The sequence below is a fragment of the Natator depressus genome, chromosome 6, assembly GCF_965152275.1.
Source record: "Natator depressus isolate rNatDep1 chromosome 6, rNatDep2.hap1, whole genome shotgun sequence".
Classification (NCBI taxonomy): domain Eukaryota; kingdom Metazoa; phylum Chordata; order Testudines; family Cheloniidae; genus Natator; species Natator depressus.
Genome location: NC_134239.1, coordinates 54,213,380 through 54,228,505, shown reverse-complemented (window position 1 = coordinate 54,228,505; position 15,126 = coordinate 54,213,380). Strand labels below are relative to the sequence as shown.

The 15,126-nt window shown below is 40.7% G+C and overlaps 1 long non-coding RNA gene across 1 annotated transcript in view; it reads left to right on the top strand.

Annotated features, from left to right (window-relative positions):
* The first annotated feature begins 1,396 nt into the window (after nucleotides 1-1,396).
* LOC141990048 (uncharacterized) overlaps nucleotides 1,397-15,126 on the top strand; it is an 86,195-nt gene continuing 72,465 nt past the window's right edge. Inside the window, exon 1 of the long non-coding RNA XR_012640062.1 lies at nucleotides 1,397-1,461. This is a non-coding gene — a long non-coding RNA (uncharacterized LOC141990048). The remainder of the gene's footprint in view (nucleotides 1,462-15,126) is intronic.

Here is a 15,126-nt window from a genome sequence, read left to right as displayed (position 1 = left end):
TGTTTTCCATAGGAGCAAGAACCATGCCTTCCTATTTGTTTGCACAATTCTTAGAACAATGGAGCCCCACACCTGACTGGAGCCATTGCACAATGCTGCTACACATATAACTAATAATTTTAATTAATAATTAAGTTCCTATATCCATGGATCTAGACTGTTCTCAGTGGTAGCAGATAACAGAACGAGGAGTAATGGTCTCAAGTTGCAGTGGGGGAGGTTTAGGTTGGATATTAGGAAAAACTTTTTCACTAGGAGGGTGGTAAAACACTGGAATGCATTACCTAGAGAGGTGGTGGAATCTCCTTCCTTAGAAGTTTTTAAGGTCAGGCTTGACAAAGCCCTGGCTGGGATGATTTAGTTGGGGATTGGTCCTGCTTTGAGCAGGGAGTTGGACTAGATGACCTCCTGAGGTCCCTTCCAACCCTGATATTCTATGATTCTATGCTTAGGCAAGTAAATAAGTGACCTGAATTTCAGTACTCAGCAACTCTGAAAAAAAACAGGCCATTTCTTTTGTTGCCTAAATATGAATCTGGGTGATCAGCTCCATGCACGTCAGTTCCAAATTTTGCCCATGGTATTTCTCAAAGGGCTTTGAACATTTTTTTTTCTAAATTTTACAAAATTGTACAACTGTAATGAGTGTCCTATATGTTACAGGCTCACAGCCTCTGGATTGTCAAGTACTTCATCTTCACAGCACCCTGCATGATAGATAAGTAAGTATAATTTTAACTCTGCTTTGCAGATGGGGAAACTAACAGTATTGACAAGAAGTAACCGTTGCCCTCGTTGTTGGGGACGCCCTGACAACAGTGAACATCCCTAGACTTATATAAAAGTATTGAATTCACAGCCTATGAAAAAAATGAGCCTACTTGAAAATTGTCAAGAGCCACCCACATTCAATCATTTCTCCTTTCTTAAATGCAGAACAAATGATAGAAATACCTTCCTACATGACATTAAAGGACAATATGGTACTAAAAAAATCCCACCCAAAATACCTGTATTTTTTTTAACCAATGCAGTTCCCTGAAGGGCAGATTAATTGTACCCATAAGACTAAAAGAGAATGGCAGTTTTAGAAATGTGCTGGAAAGGAATCAAATCAATTGGTCTGAACCTATTTTAAAGCAGATTTTAAATATTACTCCCTGATCTCCTTAAGTCTGAAATATTTATAAAAATTGCTGCAAAACCTTCTGTTCTGAATAATTATATCCTATTCTTGTTGTTTTTTGATGATGCTAAAAAAACAACAACAAGGAACTTGGACCAATACAGGCTTTTTTTCATAAACAGAAATACACTTTAGAAATCTTTACAACATAGCCTGAATTTGTTGAACTACATTGAGAAATAAGATGAAATGGCCAATCAATGAAATACTAGCTAAGAGCTTGATTCTGTGAGTAGCTGTGCTTCCTAAATTTTCATTGCTGAAAGCTGAGGGAGGTAAGCACTTTACAGATGTTTATTCCAAGTGTGATTAGATAAATAGGGAAAAAAATATGTACCTATGATTTTATCTGCCCTGAACATGATACTCAGCAATATAAAGTTTAAAGTCCTGAAATGTTTAGCTTAACCAGCTGAATACTTTATGATATGCCATGCAGACTTTTATTTTTATTTTTCTCCTTGGTTTGCTTTTGGAACATGAAATGGTATAATTTTCTCCTGTGATTAAATGTTCCCATTAATTGGCTCAAGTGCTTTCAATGGTGATAGAAAATTGTTTGGTTTGCATTTATTCGGAATAATTATAATACTCCAATCTACTGACTATCAGTTTTGCAAAAATTAAGAGGAATATAAATATTACACAAATACACCTTATGAGCCATTTTGATGACATATACTTTAATGACTGATTACTATTAGGACTAGAACATGGACAAACCATGACCTACACGTAGAAAGAACTGAAATATTTTTCCTTTCTAGGGTTGTATGACAGGGTTTGTAATCAGGCACTGTCATTTGTTGTGGCTGTATTCCTAGGATTTAAACTGGACAAACCAAAACCTAGTGAAAGCTATGGTAGGAATGACCTTTTCAAGGTGCTTTTGTGTTTATGTGAATATATTTGTAGTTTGGGGATCTTAAATATCTACACAGCCTCTGCATGGGTTCTTTGATCAAAAGGGCAAATTGATGATAATGATCTTCCATTTATATAGCCTCCTTTCATCCACTTGAATCAAAAAGTGCTCTATATACTTCACTGACTTACAAAGTATGTATGGGCGTGATCCTGCTGTCCTTGGAAAGAGCTATTCTGTGTGTGTGTGTGTGTGGTATAACGCTTCCATTTTTATTCTTGATAGGTCATTAGATGTCAGATTCTTAGATGTTAGATCTGTCACTGTAAAGCACTGAACATTCTCCATGCTAGACTTTGAGCCATGGTCATTGGGTGGTGGAGAAAGGGGATACCATATTCTGGGGGGGAAAGAAAAATAAATGTCTGGTAGCTGAAATTGCTTAGATCAGGTGTTCTCAAACTGGGGGTCAGGACCCCTCAGGGGTTGTGAGGTTATTAGATGGGGGGTCACGAGCTGTCAGCCTCCACCCAAACTCCGCTTTGCCTCCAGCATTTATAATGGTGTTAAATATATTAAAAGGTGTTTTTAATTTATAAAGGGGGTCACGCTCAGAGGCTTGCTATGTAAAAGGGGTCACCAGTACAAAAGTTTGAGAAACACTGGCTTTAGACATTTGTAATATTAGAAGCAGCTCTGATAAGAATGCATTAGTGGATAAAGTGCAGGGGAAGTAAACTCTGTAATTTATCCCATGGTTCTGCAATTTATCACATGAATGTTACCGTCACATATGTGGTAATTACACATATGCAATGTACATATATCTAAATATATTTGAAAAGTTTGTAAATTTAAATGGAGAACTGAAGTGTTAAATACAATATGGTGGGGCTGATAGCCAACTGTGGACTAGATCCTCCACTGGTATAAATCAAGATAGCTCCACTAAATTCAATTGAACTCTGCCAAATTACACCAGCTGATGATCTGGCCCTGTGTCTGTTAGACCTCTAGATAAACAATCCTTTTCAACCTGTGGACAGATAATAAGAAACAATTATTCTTGGGAAGAGATAATTTGCAAAAAAATAAATGGGGACAAATGGAATAGAAAATGTGATAAAACATGTTAAATTAATCAATGTGAATAACTTGATTTTTATCCTTCCAGCAAAAAATAATCAGTTCTGTTTCTCATGTATTTGGGGGGGGTGGGGGGTAGGAGGGAGGCATAGTCTATCTCTTTCTAGTTTTTTTTCCCCTAAAATCTGAAAGCTCTGAATGAGAGCAAAATGAGAGTTCCACAGAAAGAGAGAGAACATCAAAGATAATAGTGAAGAAAATAAATGCATAAGAAATGGATCAAATCCAAGCCAATAATATTTAAGGTCTGCAATTCTAAAACAAGGGTTTCTTTCATGCTAGAATAACTATAGGTATTTGGAAGGTAAAGAAACAAAGCCTTTTATTTCATGAAACACAGTTTTCAGGTATCATTGAGATAGATATAGATATTTCATTTTTCACCTACAATCTATATCTATCCATCTATAGCCAGATATATCTACAGATATATCTAGATATAGATTATATAGATCTATTTATCTATATGTATGTGGCTTAGGGAGAGTTGCCACAGAAGTATTGTAAATAAAACTCCCAGAATTTAACTAAGATTGCAAAAACTATAAGAAGTCAGAGAGCACAAAACAGAGGTGAAATAGGAGTACAAGAAAGATTTTATATAGTATCTGCCCAGCAATGGCCAGATATAGAATAATTATTTTATTTATTAGCTATTATTATCAGACAGAGGCACTTACTAGAACTGGGGAGAAAATTCAAAACTTTGGGTATGGCAGTTTGAAAGCTATAAAATAATTTCTGTAACACTCTTCATTAAAGTTTGAATTTTCAAATGCATAGGGCCTGATTCAGTCTTCCAGATCCAAGATGTGCATATTAGGCACTCCTAAGGTTTACAGTGGCGCCAAAGGTGCCATTGTGCCGGGGTCACACTCAGAAAGGGCCCATTATGGGTGCCAGGCAGGAGCACTGGAAGCTCCCTAAAAGTGTGGGGGGGCTACCGGCACCTGGACCGTGGCCCCGCCTGTGCTCCACCCTTCTCCCCGAGGCCCCACTTGTGCTCTGCCCCTCCCTGTGACCCTGCCCATGCTCTGTCCCAAGGATCCATCCCCGCTCAGCCTCTTCCCCTGAGGCTCCGCCCATGTTCCACCTCTTCCCACCCCTGTAATGCCCCTTCTTCCAAGGCCCCGTCTGCTACTTGCTCCTCTCCATCCCCTCTCTCCCCCGTTCCTTGCCTTTAAGGAAGGAAAAAAGTGGTGGGTCCATGGCCCCCTGATCCTCCCTGCTCTGGTGCCCCTGTTGCCAGGTGTCTGCTTTTCAGTTGGAAAAGTCCAGTTGGAAAGCAGAGCTGGCAGTGTTTAGTCAGCCGTGCTGTCCGGACACTAAAAGTCCTGTTGCAGGAGTAACTGCAATCAGTCTCCCTGCCAGGAGCGTGGGAAAAGCAGCTGCTGCCACCTAGAGGAGCTGCTTCTCAAGCTGGAGAGAGAGAGAACTGGTTGCCAAGGTCTCAGCTCCAGTGGAGAGAGGAAGGTACTGGCTCCACGCTGCCTCTGGGGGATCTCGTCCACCCCTCTACCCCACTGTGCTTATTCCCAGCCGCTGCCTCACTCCAGGGACCAACCCTTTCCCCCCTCCCCACGCTGTGCTCTTACCCCAGCCCCTGGCTGGCTCCGGGGACTGACCCTCCCCACCCCCAGGGGGCCCACAAATATGTTTGGTGCCAGGCCCACAAAAGTTTAATCCAGCCCAGTGCACTCTTAGTTCTACAACAGCACTGCATTCGCAGCAAAGGCTGCCTGGGAAAGGTGCTGAACCAGCACATCTACCAGATGACCTTGCCCAAATCTAATTTTGGTTGTGCTGGCCAGCCACAACAAGGAGCATCAACATGGTAGGGGTTGTGGGTGATTTGTACCAGTGTATCCACCCTCAAACTGGATTTTTTGCTGTTCAGGGCCCAGACCCTGAGTTCCACTGGCTCAGCTGGCTCCACAGTCTGAAGAGAACTTGGTCCTGTAAACTTAAAAAAACAAAAGTATGGAACAAAATAGTATCTGGATTTATTGACTATAACATACAGTACAATACTGGACTTATTACCCAGCCTCTGATTCTCTATTCTGTCATCTGTGTCGCTGTGGTGTATTATTTATCGTTTGCATTAGAAGTGGAAAGCCTGTACTGTCACACAGGTGTAATTTGTTTTGTTGTGTGTAAAAAAGCCAAAAATGGGGGCTTTTGTCTTCATGGAATTTGTTGTCGTGAGCATCGTTTGTGCATGTTCCCACAAGCATGTGCACAGAGCCAGACCTTGGCTGGAGCCACAACCCTCTCTTTGTGACCTCACATGGCTGTTACATCCATTTGCTCTGATCAATGACCACACTCCAACTGCCACAGAAACTTTAGACTCCAACATTCCAGCTGGTCCTCACAGGGCCCAGTAACAATTAAACTCGGTGACAGTCTAAACAAAAAACCTCTCAGCCATGTATGTAGATGTTTCTATCACTTCACCCTGATCAAACAGACAGAGCAACAGTCCTGGAAGATTTGTGTTGAGTTTTTGTGGGTGGTGAATGAGGTGTGTGTGCTGCAGTGAGGGACTGTGTATGTTTGGGGTTATTGTGTGTGCTGGTTATATTGTTGTGTGGGTGATTTTGGAGAACTATGCAGCTGGGTAAAGTAATCCACAATCTGTGCAGTTTCCCTCATACAACCAGTGATATTGTTGCATACAAATTAGCAGCAGATTAAGGTGGGCGATTGATTGAGTTACCTCTGATATCACAATGGTCTAAGACTTTTGGCCAGGCATAAAGGTATGCATTATTGTAGCTGAAAGCCCATGAACATAAGAATGGCCATACTGGGTCAGACCAAAGGTCCATCCAGCCCAGTATCCTGTCTACCCACAGTGGCCAATGCCAGTGCCCCAGAGGGAGTGAACCTAACAGGTAATGATCAAGTGATCTCTCTCCTGCCATCCATCTCCACCCTCTGACAAACAGAGGCTAGGAACACCATTTCTTACCCATCCTGGCTAATAGCCATTAATGGACTTAACCTCCATGAATTTATCCAGTTCTCTTTTAAACCCTTTTATAGTCTTAGCCTTCACAACCTCCTCAGGCAAGGAATTCGACAGGTTGACTGTGCGCTGAGTGAGGAAATTCCTTTTTTTGTTTTAAACCTGCTACCCATTAATTTCATTTGTTCTTGTATTATGGGAACAAGTAAATAACTTTTACTTATTCACTTTTTTCACACCACTCATTATTTTATATACCTCTATCATACCCCCCCCTTAGTCTCCTCTTTTCCAAGCTGAAAAGTCCTAGCCTCTTTAATCTCTCCTTATATGGGATCCGTTCCAAACCCCTAATCAATTTAGTTGCCCTTCTCTGAATCTTTTCTAATGCCAGTATATCTTTTTTGAGATGAGGGGACCACATCTGTTCACAGTATTCAAAATGTGGGTGCACCATGGATTTATATAAGGGCAATAAGATATTCTCTGTCTTATTCTTGATCCCTTTTTTAATGATTCCTAACATCCCGTTTGTTTTTTGATGGCCGCTGCAGACTGCTTGGATGTCTTTCGAGAACTATCCATGATGACTCCAAGATCTTTCTCCTGATTAGCTGTAGCTAAATTAGCTCCCATCATATTGAATGTATAGTTGGGGTAATTTTTTTTCCAATGTGCATTACTTTACATTTATCCACATTAAATTTCATTTGTCATTTTGTTGCCCGATCATTTAGTTTTGTGAGATCTTTTTGAAGTTCTTCACAGTCTGCTTTGGTCTTAACTATCTTGAGCAGTTTAGTATCATCTGCAAACTTTGCCACCTCACTGTTTACCCCTTTTTCCAGATCATTTCTCCATCTTTCCTATGGGAGCAAGTTGTAAAGTCAAAATGGCTGTCAATTTTCAAACTGGCTGGTAACAGACTGAAAAAAACCAGTGATGATAGCAAGGTTTAGTTAGAGATGTATCAGCTGAATGACAAAGAAGAAGGGACGTGGGTAAGGAGACAAGGCAGGGAAGAAGAGGGTAATGGGGCAGGGGTGGAATGAAGCTGAGTTGAAGAGACTGTGAGGGAGGAGGGGCAAACAGTATGGGACAGAGAAATCCGGTCAAAACTACAGGATGTTGTTTACAGGCCAAGAGTCCCTGCTTTGGCTGCTTCTGCCCTACCAGCTGGAGACTCTGGCTGGCTCCTTTTTGTAGTTTATGCCCAAGCCCACAAGGCAGGGGTGAGGTCAGTCACCGCCTGGGTCCTAGTATTCCCAGAATACAAGGATCTGTCCTGCAGAATTATGGGTCCATTGGGGAGGGGATGGGAGAGGATGGGTGATGTTCCACTGAACTTGTGATGCGGCAAGACATATCTGCTATGGCCAGAGAGCTAAAGCTGTATTTTGCTCAGTATACAGAAGTCACCACTGAAATGTCTGCAGTTTTGCTTGTGCCCAGTTAAGGATACTGTGGCATTCACAGTATGTTGAACACAATGAAGGTTCTGAATGCCACAATATCATTCATGACTGTTGTAAAGACTGTGTACTGTATAATCAGCTCCAGGGAGTGAGGATTTCTGTGGTTGAATTAAGAAAAGGAGTACTTGTGGCACCTTAGAGACTAACCAATTTATTTGAGCATAAGCTTTCGTGAGCTACAGCTCACTTCATCGGATGCATACTGTGGAAAGTACAGAAGATCTTTTTATACACACAAACCATGAAAAAATGGGTGTTTACCACTGCAAAAGGTTTTCTCTCCCCCCACCCCACTCTCCTGCTGGTAAAGATAAGCTATTACCAGCAGGAGAGTGGGGGTGGGGCGAGAGAAAACCTTTTGCAGTGGTAAACACCCATTTTTTCATGGTTTGTGTGTATAAAAAGATCTTCTGTACTTTCCACAGTATGCATCCGATGAAGTGAGCTGTAGCTCACGAAAGCTTATGCTCAAATAAATTGGTTAGTCTCTAAGGTGCCACAAGTACTCCTTTTCTTTTTGCGAATACAGACTAACACGGCTGTTACTCTGAAACCTGTGGTTGAATTAGTGGACTGAAAGGCTGTGTGACCTGGGGTAGTCACTTAAGAAGTGGTGCATTTATACCACACAGGGTTGTTTTGAGGTTTAATTAACCAATGTTTAGAAAGTACTTCTACATTCTCAGTTGAAAGGCACTAATGAAGGGCAAAGTATTGTGAGAGAGAACACATGTCAGCAATGGAAGAGTAAATGAGCCTAATCATTTTGGGTCAGATGTCCAGATACCTCAGGACATGATGTATAGCACCATACTCTACAGATAGTCCCATTGTTTTCCACTGGGACTGGGTGTTATTAAATATTAGTAGGAATATCAGAATCTGGCCCTTTGAAATTAGGATCTGTGTCTTATTAGGTTCAAATATATAGGATAATATGGCAGATTTGCACATGTTTAACCAGCAGGCTCAGTTTGCAAATCTATAAATTTAAAGATTCTGAAATGCAGTAAGAGAAGAAAAGGAAGGCGAGGAAAAGAAAGACAAAACAAGAAATTATTTAACTAAGAACCTTTTATCTTACTCAGCCAATGGATATTTGTCTGTAAAGATGATTGCAAAACGAAAAATATATAACCCATTCTAGATAGGAAGAAAATGCTCTCATAGGAAAAAACATAAAGAATTAGTACTGAGCATCATGGAATAATGGCTGCTGTCTAGCAGTGATGGTTTCTTGACAGTAGTTGCTGATTATCCAATATGTCTGCATAGTTGCGTATTTGAAAGCTTCAAAACAATGTTAATCTCATCACTTCTATGGCACTATTTCAATTTCGGTGCTATGGTACTAGATCTGACCACCCCACACTTCTGAAATGAGACATGGCCCTTGCACCAGCCAGAGTCTCCATTTTATGTGTCATTCAAAAGCTAGAAGGCATGAAGGAGTTCAAGAAAGAATGGATATTAGTTTATGTTATTTTGTTAGGACCCGGGCACTCAAGTACTGTAAAAGGTGCACTGGAAATGGAGAGAAAATAAGACAGATTTGCCAAAATTTGGAGTTAACACCTGAACTACTTTGTGGTGTTCTCATCCCAACTACGTAAATATTTTTTTTTACTCTAAATCTAAGTGAAAATCCCATCCTGTGGCTAATGCTCAGTGCCTTCTGAGTCCCTTTGCTCCCCAGCCAGTCAGGGAAGGGAGCATATATCTACACCATTGCTGGAAAAGAGGTGTTTCTTTTCAATTGGCAAGTCTGCACCTCTGAGAATTACTTTTCCAGGAACCCTCTTTAAGCACTGCAGTGAGGCTGCCAAAGATGTAACACAAGTCTTTAAAAGGACATCTTTCAGTGTGTTCCGAAAACAGCGAACAAGGCTAGCTGTCACAAGGAGCTGGGGTTGGAAGGCATCATGTTAAGTAGGACATCACCAGCTCGTTTCATTAATTGGTACAGATTGAAAGAGCGTTTCATTCCTATTAGATATCATTATGAAACAACCTTCTTTCCCCAACAGCCACCTTAATTTAATTAATGTTTCACCCATTACTGGCTGAATTCATAACACTGGCAGCTATATTGCAAATGGAGGAGTGGGAATGACTTGAAGCTCAGGTCACTAGAGCTCTCTCCCTGAGATATGTTACCTTGCTTAGTACAGCAGTGACTAGTAAGAAACTTCAACTCATATGCTTTATGGATATTTAAAAAAAAAATCAGTGAAGCCTCATGTCAGGGATTCATTTGTTTCTGAAAAGATTGATTTGCTTTATTTCACAGTGGTGTTCTGCAACAGGGGAGGAGAGGGTAAGATGTAGAGAATGGAAAAAGACACTGAATTCTGTGGGCTCCACCAGAAGTTTGTCTAAGTACTCATTCATAGGAATATTTGAGTATCACACAAACATTAATGTATTAACCCTCACAACACCCTTGAAATATAGAGCAATGTTATTTATCCCCACTTTATATATGAAAAATTGAGACACAGAAAAGTATCACACAATAAACAAATGTAAAAGGTAAAAACTACAGTGCTATTTTTTATGATGTCTTCAAATTGTTTCAAGTGAATTGTGTTGAAGGTTTAACTCTTTTGATGGTCTGTGCTCATGTGCTTCAGTGCTGATGTATAGCAGCCCTACTCTTCCAGGTCTAAATCCCCAAGCCTAAATTCCAAACAATCCTGATCTGCAACTCCAATATAATTGCAGCCTTGATTATTCCTCCACAGCAGCTGCAACAGGTGTACTTAATTTCTGGTCTACATTGCTTTTTGTTATTCCAGTCTCCCATCTTCTATCCTGACCTCTGATGCACTTCATTCCTAACTTGCATCACCTTCTGCTATTTCAGATCTGGCTGTTCAAAAGTCTATGTCAATGTATTTCAGTCTGATTGCCACCCACTCTATAATACTGAAAGTGCCCTCATCAAGGGCACCAGTGACCTCTCCTGTGTGAAGTCTCAAGATCTCATCTCAGTTTTCATCATTATCAACTTATGTGATGTCTTAGTAATTGTTGGCTCACTCTCCCTTATTTCAAAATCTCTCTTCCCTGGGATTCCATGACTCCTGATTGTTCACTTAGCTCTCTAAGCATTTCCTTTAATTGTTCTTTCTCTTTCCTGCTCTGTTAGGGTCCCCAAGGAATTTGACGACCTTGAACTGTCTTATATTCTCCTTGTATACCTTATCCCACCCAATCTTGCCTCTGTTCATGGCTTTAATCATTCTATCAGTTACTTCCAGATCCACTCCAACCATTCTGCTGCTGTTCAGTCATGTCTCTGAGTCTGTCTAATATGTCCTGATTCATGTGCAGACGGTAAAAGTGTAAACACCACATTTTTCATCCCAAATCTTCAGACCTCTCATTTCTCCATTACTGCTGCATCGCCATCTTCTCCCAGTCCTTCCAGGCCACAACTACAGCTGTTCAGAAATGGATTTTTTGTCTTTTGTGCGAGATTTTGACATTTCAGAATTGCTTTATGATCCAAATCAGAATGAAAAGTCAACATTTCACCAATTTCATTAACAAAATCAGAAAAATTTCAAACGGGAAATGTCAAAATAGCAAATTGAAACTTTTTCAGTTGAACCATTTCAACACATAGAAGTAAAATGATTCCATGTGTCAAAATGATTTTTTTAAAATTTTCAATTGACATTTCAACATGAAAAAAAAATCATTTTTGAAATGCTGATTTCAAATGAAATTTTTCAATTCAGTGTTCCCATTGGACATTTGAAAAAAAACTAATGGAAGTCAGCATTTCAGGTTCAGATCAGTTTTGCTTAGACAGGCACCAAATCCTTTCAGACAGCAAATATTGTACTAGCGGGAAACATTACTGGTCAGAACTAAGAGAGGTAAACAAATTTGTATATGTGGGTGGCGGAGAGGACTCAGATTCAGCTGCTAATCACTGGTAAGGTTTCCTAGCATCTCTTTCATGCTTCCTTTTTATTCCCCACAAATTCAGCTCCTGTTTAAAGAAAAATAATCTTTTTTCTAAGTGTTATGGTTGTTGAGAGAGCCTCAAAAACATGAACTGAGTGTAAATGATGCAGACACATGTACCTGTGTTTGCAAAATTTGAAATAATAGCTCAGAAAGGTGTGAACTGCCTCATTTATCTGAATGGAAGCTAATTCAGATACTCATTGAAAACAGTGTTGACATTTAAAGAATTAGCCATGTCACTACTTATTAATGTATGTAAGAAAGCAGAGGTATTATTGTATGATGAAGAGCTGCACAATATACTGCAAGTGACAGCATATTTTAGCATCACGAGTAAATGGACTGGGAGTTTGCCACCATTTATCCCCGCTCCCCAGTCAAGAAGTAGTCAGACCCAAGTTGCCTAACAGAGCCCTGTGGTACATTGGAGTCCCCACAAGTGACCACAGCTCAAGAAGTCCGGTGGGGCACATCAACCTTATTGACAGGAAGCCAAGAAGAAGGGTCACCGCAAAGCTTATGAGCATATTGAGACACAATGAAAGAACATATATGTGACCATATATTAAATGTCTCTGCAATCTACTATGGTGTCTTATGTGGGTGGAGTTTATTTTGGGGAGTGGATTGGAAGACTGCCATGACTTTTTTTTTCTGACCCCTGATGGGGAATATATAGTGGACAGCTGAGCTGGAATACCAGACTAGGCATCACTAGCAAAGCTGTGTAGGGAACAAAAACTGGAACTGTAGGGTCTACTGCAAGTTAGAACTGAGGTGCACAGGTACAGTTGAACGGGAACCCAGGACTGGAATAGCAGAGGGTGGTGTACCTCATGATTGAGGAGCATAGGTATAGCAATGTGAGGCCCAGAACAGGATGAGCAGGGGTTTGCTGGCTAAGATGGAGGTTCATTGGCATAGTTATATGGATGAGAGGATGTAAATCTTGCACAGCACCCACTCACACTTCACCTCACTCAAGCTAGCACAATCAGCTTCTCACTCCCACAGGAACTAAATTTATTTACACACTGTGACAGGGTCGGGCCAGATGGCTACAGGAGAGTAATAGAAGACAGATATATTAGCCCCAGTTTAAGTAGGTCCCTTTTCCCTGGGTAAGGTAACAGGGAAGGTTCTAGAACAATCAGGAACCTTCTGGACACAATTAAGACAGACAGGCTGATTAGAACACCTGCAGCCAATCAAGAAGCTGCTAGAATCAATTAAGGCAGGCTAATCGGGGCACCTGGGTTTAAAAAGGAGCTCACTTCAGTTTGTGGTGCACGTGTAAGGAGCTGGGAACAAGAGGCGCTAGGAGCTGAGAGTGAGAACGCATACTGTTGGAGGACTGAGGTGTACAAGCATTATCAGACACCAGGAGGAAGGTCCTATGGTGAGGATAAAGAAAGGGTTGGGAGGAGGCCATGGGGAAGTAGCCCAGGGAGTTGTAGCTGTCGCACAGCTGTTCCAGGAGGCACTCTAGACAGCTGCATTCCACAGAGCCCTGGGCTGGAACCTGGAGTAGAGGGCCCAAACCTGCCAACTCCTGGTCAGACACAGGAGGAGTTGACCTGGACTGTGGGTTCACGAAAACGGCCAAACTGAGGGCTGCTGTGAAGCTCCAAGGTGAGCAAATCTGCCAATAAGCGCAAGACCCACCAAGGTAGAGGAGGAACGTTGTCACAACACATTAAAAAACAAGCTTATAAAACCTCAACCCTGGAACATAGAACATTAAACCCTGACATTCTAGGCAGGACCTTGGCTGATATGATGGATAATGTTTTGACCAAGTCAAGACTTATTTTGCATTGTTATTATCATCCTTTTTTTAATCCTGAAAGGTCAGCTGTCAGAAACAGTCCAAGTTTATCATCTTTTTCCCCCTCCCCTGAGGTTTTTAGTTAGCAGGAAACGATGATGAATTTCAGTAACAAGTACTATTCCAAGTCTTTCAAAGGATGGAAATAAGTCTATAAGATGCTTTTTTTAATGTGTCCACAGAGTTCTTGCCAATTTCTTGCACACAACAAGCAAAAGTGGAGAATGTCAAAAATGAACCTGCTTTAATGCATAGTCTTGCAGAGGAATCATAAGATCAAAAAAAATCAGACATAGCCTTTACGTTTGTCTCATCAACACAATGTATTCCAAACACTATATTCACCAAAAATGTGTCTAGTTCAGTTTACAATAACTCAAGAGATATGATCTCTGCCACATTTGGTAGAAAATAATTGTTACTAGTTAAACAAGTGCCTAGAACAAACATTTTTTCTCGGTAAATTATTAATCATATTCTAACACACAGAAACATCAGTGGAAAGGGTCAGTTGTTTAGCATTCAGAAATTTTGGCAATGGTTAGGCGGTTGGGCTGGTTCCTGCTTCTACTTAAGTTAATGTTAAAACTTTCATTGACCTCAGAGATGCTAGATCAGGCCCCCGGTGCACTGGGACCACTGTGTATCATACTGACCATTTTTCCAAGTAGCAGCCGTGTTAGTCTGTATTCGCAAAAAAGAAAAGGAGTACTTGTGGCAGCTTAGAGACTAACCAATTTATTTGAGCATAAGCTTTCATGAGCTACAGCTCACTTCATCGGATGCATCATCGGTTGCATCCGATGAAGTGAGCTGTAGCTCACGATAGCTTATGCTCAAATAAATTGGTTAGTCTCTAAGGTGCCACTAGTACTCCTTTTCTTCATACTGACTATTGTTGTCTTCTGCTCTCTGCCATCTGTTTGTTCAATTCACCTGTTGCCTCTTGTGTTATACTTAGGGATTGTCTACATGGGAAAGTTATACCAGCATATGCTAAGGTATGCATTTAAATCAATATAGTTATACTGATATAACCCCCCATGTGAATGCTCTTAATCAGTAGAAAAATGCCTTTTTTCAGTTTAGCTTATGTTGTTTAGGAAGGGATTTAAGTTAACCTGAAAAAAGCTATTCTTATACTGGAATAAGAATGTCCATATGATTGGGTATACTGGCAACACTGTTGGTAAAACATTCCCATGTACATAAGACCTTAGATTTTAAACTTTTCAGAAAAGGAAATCATATTTTGTTAGGCATTTGTGCAGCAGTTATCATAGTAGAGCCTGTTTCATACATGGAGACCATTGGCACTACCACAATACAAATAACTAATAATAATAACTAACAATAATAATGCCATTTCCAGTGGGCTCAGTGGTAAGGGAATTAAGGCAAGAGGGTATATCTGACAAGTCTAAAATGATAAGAAGAAATGTCACTGATTTAATCTGCAAAACTAGTTCCTATAAAATGTTCTCCAGTTAAGCAAATGCTGTAAAAGACAAAGGCTTTATATCTCCTGAGACACTCACAGTATCAAGAAACTGTACCCTTAGCTTGAGGAGGAAGGTCGGTCTTGTGGTTGCGATACTGAACTGGGATACAAGAGATCTGCATTCAGTTTCGAGCTCTGTCATAGACTTCATGTATTACCTTGAGTAAGCC